The sequence below is a fragment of the Helianthus annuus genome, chromosome 3 (assembly GCF_002127325.2).
Source record: "Helianthus annuus cultivar XRQ/B chromosome 3, HanXRQr2.0-SUNRISE, whole genome shotgun sequence".
Taxonomy (NCBI): domain Eukaryota; kingdom Viridiplantae; phylum Streptophyta; class Magnoliopsida; order Asterales; family Asteraceae; genus Helianthus; species Helianthus annuus.
Genome location: NC_035435.2, coordinates 14,819,781 through 14,830,039, shown reverse-complemented (window position 1 = coordinate 14,830,039; position 10,259 = coordinate 14,819,781). Strand labels below are relative to the sequence as shown.

The 10,259-nt window shown below is 33.9% G+C and overlaps 1 long non-coding RNA gene across 9 annotated transcripts; it reads right to left on the bottom strand.

Moving 5' to 3' along the window:
* Nucleotides 1–3,734: 3,734 nt before the first annotated feature.
* On the bottom strand, nucleotides 3,735–10,055 carry LOC110921208. 9 transcript variants are annotated; one of them, XR_002582251.2, is made up of 12 exons: nucleotides 9,898–10,055; nucleotides 9,404–9,589; nucleotides 8,979–9,106; nucleotides 8,270–8,408; nucleotides 7,990–8,144; nucleotides 7,702–7,786; nucleotides 7,551–7,620; nucleotides 6,833–6,968; nucleotides 6,486–6,721; nucleotides 6,009–6,423; nucleotides 4,294–4,429; nucleotides 3,735–4,160 (listed from the first exon to the last, which is right to left on the bottom strand). It is a non-coding gene; the product is annotated as an uncharacterized LOC110921208 (long non-coding RNA). The 9 variants fall into 9 exon arrangements; XR_004888296.1 differs by adding an exon at nucleotides 8,514–8,618 and having other exon boundaries at nucleotides 9,404–10,020; XR_002582260.2 differs by adding an exon at nucleotides 8,514–8,614 and having other exon boundaries at nucleotides 9,404–10,020.
* Nucleotides 10,056–10,259: the final 204 nt, after the last annotated feature.

The window sequence follows — 10,259 nt, the reverse complement described above, 5'->3', positions numbered from 1 at the left end:
TCCATAAAAATATTCAATTGACAAGCTGGATGGATGTAGGCGACGTTAATGCAGGGACATTGAATAAGTCACATCCTTTGGGAAAGAACTCTTCGTTCATTTATAACATGTGTTAGTGGTTCATGCTGTAACATAACACCATGATGTAACCTGACATGTGTTCATGTATAACATGTGTTAAGCCCCTGTTAGAATGATATATAACGTGTGTTAACCTTTTGTTAAATAAAAAATAAAGTAATATCTATTTTATTTTTGTTGATGTTTAAAATATCCGATACTGTGGATACCGAGCATAAAACTTATACAAGTAATAAATGTACAAGTTAGTACGCAACTTGTAATATGAAACGAGCCATTTATGGTAACACATGTACCGGTAATTTTGGAATATATAATATGAAACGGGTCATTTGTTTTGCACATTTTGGAATGTATAACATGTGTTAAGCCTCTATTATAATCTCTTTGTAACTTGACATGTATTCATGTATAAGCTAGTGGTTTACAAAACCCCATGATGTGTATATACTGATCTAACATGTGTTACAATTTGTCTGTTCGGAACATGTAATTGCTTAACATGTGACAAGGGTGAAAACAGTCGACAGGGGCGATGAGTTTAATGGTGAGCTTAGTTAATATCGTAATCTTGTTGTAACCCCACTTGTATACATATGTTAACATGTAAGCATCCATTATAACTCGACTTGTATTCATGTATATGAAAGTGGTTTTCAAAACACCATGATGTGCATATACTGATCGTAACACGTGTACAAGTTAATATGGAACATACAAGTTCATATTGTAACACTGTATACCTGGGATAACATGTGTTAAGCCTCTGTTATAATCTTGGCTTAACCCAACATGGTGTCATGTATAAGCTAGTGGTTTCCAAAACACCATGATTTGTATATACATACTGTAACATGTGTTACGCGCCTGACATGTATAACGTGTGTTAAGCCTCTATTATAACATGTGTTAAGACTTCCAGAATGGATGCATAAACTCCAATAGTAACTTAATAACAACATAGTATACCTGATATAACTTGTGTTAAGCCTCTTTTATAACGTGTGTTAAGACTTCTAGAATGTGTTAAGTCCATACCGTTTTAACATCATGTACTAGACAAAACAATAAAAGTCTCACATTACATATTACTAGTAAACGAAAATACATAGCACTAAGAAAAATGGTGGGCTGTTTACTATACCCCTAACCGTATAACTGATATAACGTGTGTCAAGCCTCTATTATAACGTATGCTAAGACTTTCAGAATAGATGCATAAACTCCAATAGTAACTTAATAACAGCAGAGTAAACCTACTATAACGTGTGTTAAGCCTCTATTATAACGTGTGTTAAGACTTCAGAATGGATGCATTAACTCCAATAGTAACCTAGTAACAGCAGAAGTACAAACACGGGCGACTCCAACACAAAATGTTTTAATTCCATACCGTTTTAACATCATGTACTAGACAAAACAATAAGAGTCTCACATTACATACTACTAGTAAACGAAAATACATAGCACTAAGAAAATGGTGGAGCTTCCTTTGACAGTCTGCCTTAGCTTTTCAGTGGCTACCCTTGCTTTATTATTTGGGTCGGTCCTGAAACGGTTTGTAAACATGTGGGTGTGCGTATGCCAGGGAAGTTATAAAAATGTGTTTTCATGTCACACGTAACACGTGTTACGTTGTACATGGGTTTCATGTCACATGTAACACATGCATGTCCGAGAAGTTCAAACTATAACACGTGTTAATTGTGTTGTGCTGTAACGTAAACATGGTCATGATCCTTGAGCATCTGATCCACGTTTTAACGAAACCAACGGTCCCGAGAATTGGATCTTATTTCCCTTGTATCCATCACCATCCTAATAACAAAAAGATAAGATAATCGTTAAGTCATTAACCAGACATAAATATTAACACATTCATAGCCAGAAAATCTTTTTTCTCAAATAACATCACAAAAACAGTTACTATTCAGATCAAAAGCCCTAAACAGAGCAACCAAACCACCAAAAAACAGTTACTATTCAGATCAAAAGCCCAAACAAGCAACCAAACGAAGCACAACTTTTTAACACAAAAATAAAAACCTGCAAATGATATAAACATTTATGCCATATGTTTGCATTATGCCATATCTGGGAAAGAAAAAAAATAAAACGAGTGTAACATGTATATAGAAAAACAAACCTTGATCATTATCCATAACCTCGTCAGTAGGGAAATCGCTGCTAATGAACTTGTTGGAGATCAGAAAATCTGGTGATCTAACAGGGACTTGAGATGATCCAGCACCATCAACCCGCATGTTAGTGTATCCAGAAGTATCGAATGGTACAGGTGAACATTGACCAGTATATTTTGATTATTCCATTAAAAAAATGTCTAATAAAAAAAACATATATACTAGTGCATTAAGTTAGATAGAGAGACAAACCTTGAGCATTTAATTCCTCGTTAGTAGGGAAGTCACTGGTACTGAACTTGTTGGGGAGCAGATTACCCGGCGACATTAACTCGTTCGTTAGTGGATTTGTCTCCATAGACATAGACATTAATGAAGAAAGGAAGATATGCAGGACATTAATGGAGATCTTTATTATAAAGGTAAAGGATAGAGAAATGGAGTTAGGAAAGGTACATTGGGAAGATAAGTGTGTAATAAATGTTGTTAAATCGTAGCAGACAAAAGGTTAAGAGATCTTTTGAGTTGGGTAGGATAATGTTAAATTTACGAATGTGCCCTCAAAAGCAAAAAAAAAAAGATGAAGATGGCTGAGACACGTGGCCAATTGTAGGCCTTGTGATGGGTTTCCAAGGTTTTCTCAAAATAAAGGGTTTTCTCCCTAGCATATCCTATATATATATATATATATATATATATATATATATATATATATATATATATATATATATATATATATATATAGGAAAGTTCATTTGAGAAGAAAAAGAACAAAGGGTACAATTGTAAAATGTTAAGTAGTTTTTCATTCATCTTATTTATTACTATCTTTAAGTAATTAATTACTCATAAAAATTATCATTCTTTACACTAATTTTTTTTGTCTACACACATAAAAAGTTATGCTACACATTTTGAAATTTATCCTACACATATTTAAATTTATTCTAAACAACTCATAAGTTATCCTATACACCTAGTAATTTGTCCTACACTCTATTTTTTTTTTTTTGAAGAATATATATTTTGAAAAATAAGTTACAAATTTAATGTAGTTAGCTATTAAAGAGGAAGACTACAAATTAATGATCTATGTAAATTTATAAATATACCCTTATATATTAAAATTAAATGCAAATATTAAATAAAGTAAAATAAGTATTTTTATTAGTTGAAGCTTCTTCTTTTTTTCTTCTTACATAAAAATTATTCTTATTTGAACCCTTCATATATAGGATAGGATCAAGAGTGAACAACTTCTTAAGAGTGAACTGAGTCAACTAATCTTGGCCCTTGATATTTTTTAGTTTAAAAGGGAAAGATTGACATTACCAAAGTATGTTTAATTAAAATCCCTTAATTTTCTCATCTCATAACTCTCTCTCCATTATTTCTTTATCCATAGACTAGGTTATCATCCGGAATTGCTTCCCGGGCTCAAGTAAGTTTCTTATATTAAAAACTATTTATAATTAATACTATGAACAAAACTAAGAACTGTGAACTACTATAGACTAAGAACTGTGCACTATTATAAACTTTAATCTGATGATTCAGAGTTGAAAACTGAAATCAAAATCTCACATAATAAGTCACTCTAACAATGAAAAGCAAAAGACTTCCACTCTTGCTTTGTATTTATCTACTACCTTGACATACAACAGTATTCTTACAAACACATTTTACAGTTGTGCATTCACTTCCATTCAAATTACCGGCTCATATATGACGTCCTTCACAATACCAAGAATCGCGTCTCTAGTTCATTTGTTGCATAAAAAAGATTCAACACGTTACACATGTTCCAAAATGCGTCTTTACAAGCTCTAGGAACAATATTTCCCTTTTCTTCTGTTACAAATTTCATCATCTTTGTCCTGGTGTTCTTTATCATCGTCATCATCTCCTTTACAACCTCTTCTTCCACATTCTCGGTCTCTATATTGCTCAAATGCAATTCTACAACAGTTAGTTTTCCTTCTTTAAATTCTCTTTGCATTAACATTGAACAAAACCTATTATTACTATACTACCATTTTTTTAATAAAAAAATAAATTTAAAAGCATATACCTTGAAGCTATGGATCTCATTCCGAAGCCGATCCTGAATGCTCCTTAGCTCATATAGATAATGATGCTCAAAGCTTTCGACAATTTCCTTTGACAACTTTGGTCCACAAAGTAAATAGCGGGAAGTACAATCGGGCCTAATGCAAACCGCACGCAAACCACAATAAGAATTTGATTAGTCACATTTAATGAAGAACGGCTACATCTACATATGATTGTATAGGTAAGTTGCTATGTGCTTATGATCAATAACGAATTAATTTGATCGATTGTCAAACTTTATGATGAATATTACGAATCGAACTGAGTAAATAATTTTCTACATTAATACAAAACTAAAAAAGAAGGTCATTAGTTAACTTTTTTTATGTAGCCAAGTGGGTAAATGGGTCTTTAAACATAGAACTTCCTAAATTATTTAGAACAATATAACAAAAACAATGAAAAATATAATTTTTGTTCTGAATTAACTGATCCACCCTCTCTCTCCTATTATTAGCACAATCAATTTACGATAACTTTCATGGTTTAACTAAAATTAGTTTGATGCAGCATTTTAAGTCCATCTGGTCCATGGTCTCAGGGGAATAGACTTCTGGTGTTTTACTTGTAACAGGATCAAGTATCTGAATTGGAGAAACCAGAAGCATGTTCAATCCAAGTTACAACCCGACAAAGCCTGTTTAACCCATATAAAATGATACATCTAAACATAAAGCTATTTGACATGTTACTGAATGAGTCGAACTGGCCCATCTTGACATCTCTAATCTAAAGTGAAAGTACCGTGATAGGGATGGCAATGGGTCGGGTATTGGTAATACAATACCCATACCCGGTTGTAAAATCGTGTCCCATACCCGACCCAATACTCGTCGGGTATTTGTCGAGTAATTACCCATCGGGTAATTATTATATACGTTGGGATTTCCAAACACATTTCTTTACTATTATAATTATTATATAATTTTATTTATACAACTATTATAAACAACATATACTAACACTGTGTTCCAGAGTTTACTAGTGGAAGGAAAGAAAAAGAAACAGAAAGAAAGTAAAAATATTTTGTGTTCCAGAGTTTCATTTACGGAAAGAAAAGAAAGGAAAATAAAACATGTCGTGTTCCCGAGTTTCATTTAAGGAAGGAAAGGAAAGGAAGTGAAAGGAAAACTAGGCTAAATTCTTTAATTTTTTTATCCTTCCGATTTGGAAGGAAATGAGGGGAAAGACAATTTTTTTTCCTTTCTCGTCCTTTCCTTTCTCACTTTTACTTTCTTTTCTTTTCTCCCGTTAAGTTAACTCGGGAACAGAGCGTAAAAGAAAATTTAATTTTTCACATTACGAACATACTACAATAAATCACTAATAGAAAAAAGGTTGTTGAAAAATAAGAATATAAATTAAAAAAACCGGATACATGATCGAGTATATAGTTCGGGTAAACGTGCATGTGGTTTCGGGTAATCGGCCCGACCCAAACCCGTGAAAATTTTTAAAACTAATCCCATACCCGGCCCAATACCCGTCGGGTATCGGATATACCCGTCCCATTTGTGTTGGGTTTCGGGTATACCCGTCGGGCTTGGGTATTTTTCCCATCCATACGTGACGTAGCCATGATTGCACAATAACTAAACAAAGGAACACAATTCAACATAAGATATCCGTTAAAATATTATTGGCCAACATATTTTCGGTTGTTAGATGTCTAACCTGCATATTAAATGCCACCTTCTGAGCTCCATGCATCCACCCAATCAATGGGTTGTAATTAGATGACTCGAACTATATCCCCTTCAGATACACTATCAGAATATTCCTTTGAGTGAATCTAAAGCAAGCCAATTCATCGCATATCTTCTTTATGAATAAAAATAAAATGTCTGTGAAAAATTAGACAATATCTGACAATATGTGGCCGATGAGTTCTTGCTGCTTTCTCAAGCTATTGCTCACTTAAACTAAGACGTAGGAATTGTGTGATACAAATCGACAATTTATCAAGGTCAACTCTCAGCCAATCGTCTAAACCACCTATCCTCTTCCCAACATGAATAGCAATTAAATTGTTGTATTCAGAGGCACAACTGTCATCTTGAAGTTCATCCTCTTCTTCCTCCAAATCATCCTACAAGAAGATAGTCGATTAGCGTGGAACCCACCTTGTATTCAACAAATACAGTTAAGTACCTTAAAATCAGTCGCTCTCCTTGATCTATAGGTGCGAATTTCACCACCCTAGGCTTCTGATGAATTGTTCTCTTTCTATAAACCACTTCCACTTATCTTACTTTATTTTACTTTAAGAAACTCCTTAGGAGGTTCAGTAGATACAATAATCCTTCTTTTCAAACCGGTCCCTGGAATTCCCCAAAACTTGTTGCATCAAGAGTAAACAACATGTCTCCAAACGTTTCAGTAACCATCTACATTCCAATCATAAAGGAAATAAATTAAATCATTGAAATTGAATCTTTTAGGGTGTCATTTCAAGTCCTAAATAAATTATAAACAAAAACAAAGGCAAAGTTACTCACCGAAGCCGCTTTAGACTGAAGATCACTAGTAAGGTGGTCTTTAAGAGTAATCACAACAGGGTACTCAGAAGCTATAAAAGCATGATTCTTTATAGACTTTAAACACTTGATCAGTTGAACCAGAGTAGTCAACGTCCTATGAAGACATAACCAAAAATTCTTGATCAACATACATGAATATATGATTCGCACAATAGTCATCAAAATCTCCTTTAAGAGTTTTAATCCATTTGACTTCTTTTTAAAGACTGATTATAATTTTCTTGTTATTGTTTTCAATTATAACAGGAATGGGTGGGTGCGCAATTGTTCCTTCTTGTGAGTCAACTACAGGGATAAGTATTGTAAAATGGGTATCGGTACTGAATATAACTGGTACGGTACCGGAATTTACCAGTAAATCAACCAAAATACCGGTATCAAAAAATAGAAAAATAGGTACCGGTAACCGGTATGGTACGGCACCGGTAACCGGTACCAAATGCTCATCCCTAGCTAACTCCTTATAATTTTGCGTCTGTTGTGAGCAAGCCCAACACCTTAGCCGTTCAAAAGCATTAGCTGTTTTTTATTCATTTCCTACTGACAATAGAAATTATTCACTTCATATATTTACCTAAAAGTTGTATACATCAAATTTTTAGATAATCTTATTTACAAAAATCAAACCGTACCTCCTAGAATAGTAAATCACATTACAGAATAAGTATGATAATACCTCAATTGCTATGTTTACTTGAGTTGTGACATATTCATATACTTCAAATAGGCATTCCAAATGATTTTCACTACGAAATCAACAAACCCACAAAAAACCGCCATCAGAGACCTTAATCAATGACCAAAGGAAAGGTAAATCGAAATCTTACACAATCAAATATCAAATAAATGGGAGGAAGTGACTCTTCTCCATGTTGCTTCATAGCTACATTAAAAGAAGCATCACTGCAATCACTATTAGGAAAAAAAAAACTTTAGGATTAAACGCCCATGGTTCCTCATATGACATTATTAGATTTTTAATATACAAATTACATTTTAACTTTTTAATAGACATATGATAGATGACGTATGTATTAGACATCTAACGAAAATTTTAATGTCAACTGATAAATGAATTTAAACTTTAATAAAACCAAGAATGAGTGATGAATTACCTGCGTTTCAGCATTATCCCTTAAGCTTAGATCGTAGGTCTTTTTAGTCTGAGTCCCTCCGTTTAAAAAGTGCTACATACACCTATATAACCACTACCGCTCGCGAATCAATGTCCCTTTATATCGAGATTCCTTTTAGATGCCACTCTATGGTCCTGATGTAAAGGGTTAGAGTAGGGGAATAGTTATATTACACATTGGAAGAGAGCTTGATCAGCTAATGCTAAGTTAGAGCAGGAGAATAGTTATAAGATTAAGAAAGTAGGTAAAGAAAAAGTACCTCAAGAGCCCCATTGTGCATTCGAGGATCCCAACCATGAGTGACAACAATAGAGATCAGTAAAGACTTTGAAATGATGAAAGCAACTTTTGCAAATACAGTTTGGCCATGGACTGCGTTGTCTCGGTAGTTGACACTCCTGCAAGTCAAACATGAAAAGCCTATTTAGGTCATGATCAGCAAGAAGAAGGTTCATAAGATGCCTATTTAGGTCATAATCCGCAAAAAAGGTTCATATCTCAACTTGCGCGGTTGCGCCTGGCGTTTTAGACCATGTTGACTTGGTGTGCTTCTCGCTTTTTAAAACCAAGTCACCAACAGACTGTTGCTTTGTTTTTTTCATGCCTATCTAAATTCCAATTTGATTACATCAGCCACAATGAAATTTAAAAAAAAATTAAATGACTAATTACAAAAAAGAATTCTTTTAGGCATTTACACCAACACTTGGTGTGCAACTCACACAAAACCTCAATACTGATGATTTTAAACACCTTTTTTCCAAACAAATCCTCCACACACACTCCAAAACAATACACAAACAACAAATGGAACAAAAATACCTCGACCCAGTACCAAAAATTTGTGAATTTGAAGGAAACAAACAACAGTCAACCAAAAAATTTTCACATCGAATGCCAAACCCTGATCGAAGAATTAATGTAACACAAAATTAACAATTTGAAGCGATATAATTGATGAACTTTACCTAAAAAAATGGAAGGATCAGAGAGATATTGAGAAGAATTATACGGATTGGATTGAAACCCAAAACCTCAAATCGTGTGTGTAGTTCCCAATCCCCTTTGAAGACTTGTAGCCCGCTCAAATTAAAACCTAGTAAAAACCAACAAGTTTGAAAAAAAAATGGTTCAAAACAGTAATTTGATTTGCTATTTTGCAGAACTTTTGTCAAAACCTACTCAACAAAACCACAAACACCTCTTTGTAACAAAAAAAATGTACGAATTCACCAAATTAAAACCCTTTTTTGGTTTAAAGATATGTAACCATTATTTTTTAAAAAGATTACATATTTTTATACCTCTTTCAAATCACATAGTATACAAATTTTCACATGAATTAATGAAGTAAAATATATATGAAGAGAAAAAAAAAGAACATATATAATACCTGGGAGGTCCCAAGGTTCACGTTTATTGAGATCAACCTCAGCAATTGCTTTAGCAGGAAAAGATGAATCAGAAACCTTCTAACAGAGATAAAAAGTGATGAGTTCTTCATCAGTTGGATGGAACCTGGACCAAGGAGGAAGACCATCTTCCATCCTTAATCAAACCCTAATTAATGGCTGCCTGCCTGCAAGTACAGTTTAGTGGTTGAGTAGAAGATAAGAGAAGTGAGGTCAGCTATTATTATGGTGGGCAGTATTCATCTTGCTTCTGGTTTTGTATAGCCATCAACCTTCATCAAGAAGCAGCCACCATTTGATTAGTCTTCTGTCACTTTGATTATAACAACCAACTCTTTGACAAAGATGGTTTGGTAAATGGTGGAACATTTTGCATTTTTTTGTCATTTTGTATACCCGCAATATAGATCGGCGCACAAAAGAAAAAATCAAGAAATCGTATAATCGATTGAAGAACAGAGGTGATACATCATACCTGGGAGTGATTCGTTGTGATTATTTAGATGAAACGGCGAAGAAGAGCAGGAGATTAGGTTTTCTATAGGTTCCAATTAGATGAAACGGCGAAGAAGAGTGGGAGATTAGGGTTTTCTATAAGTTCCAAAAAAGAAAAAAGGTTTATATATGGAATCCGGATTGCATAGATGGATCGGGTCGCGTAGCTCAAAATTGGATCCGCGAGCAATGTAAATATTGTTGGTGCATTTCATCAGTTGACTTCGTTTTGGATCAAGTCTTAGTATTAGAATGTTAAATCAGGGCACGTTGTACGAGAAAATAGGAGATTGTATAGAGTTTTAGAGTGAGGTTCGCTTATAGGGACATGTTAGGTTCGCT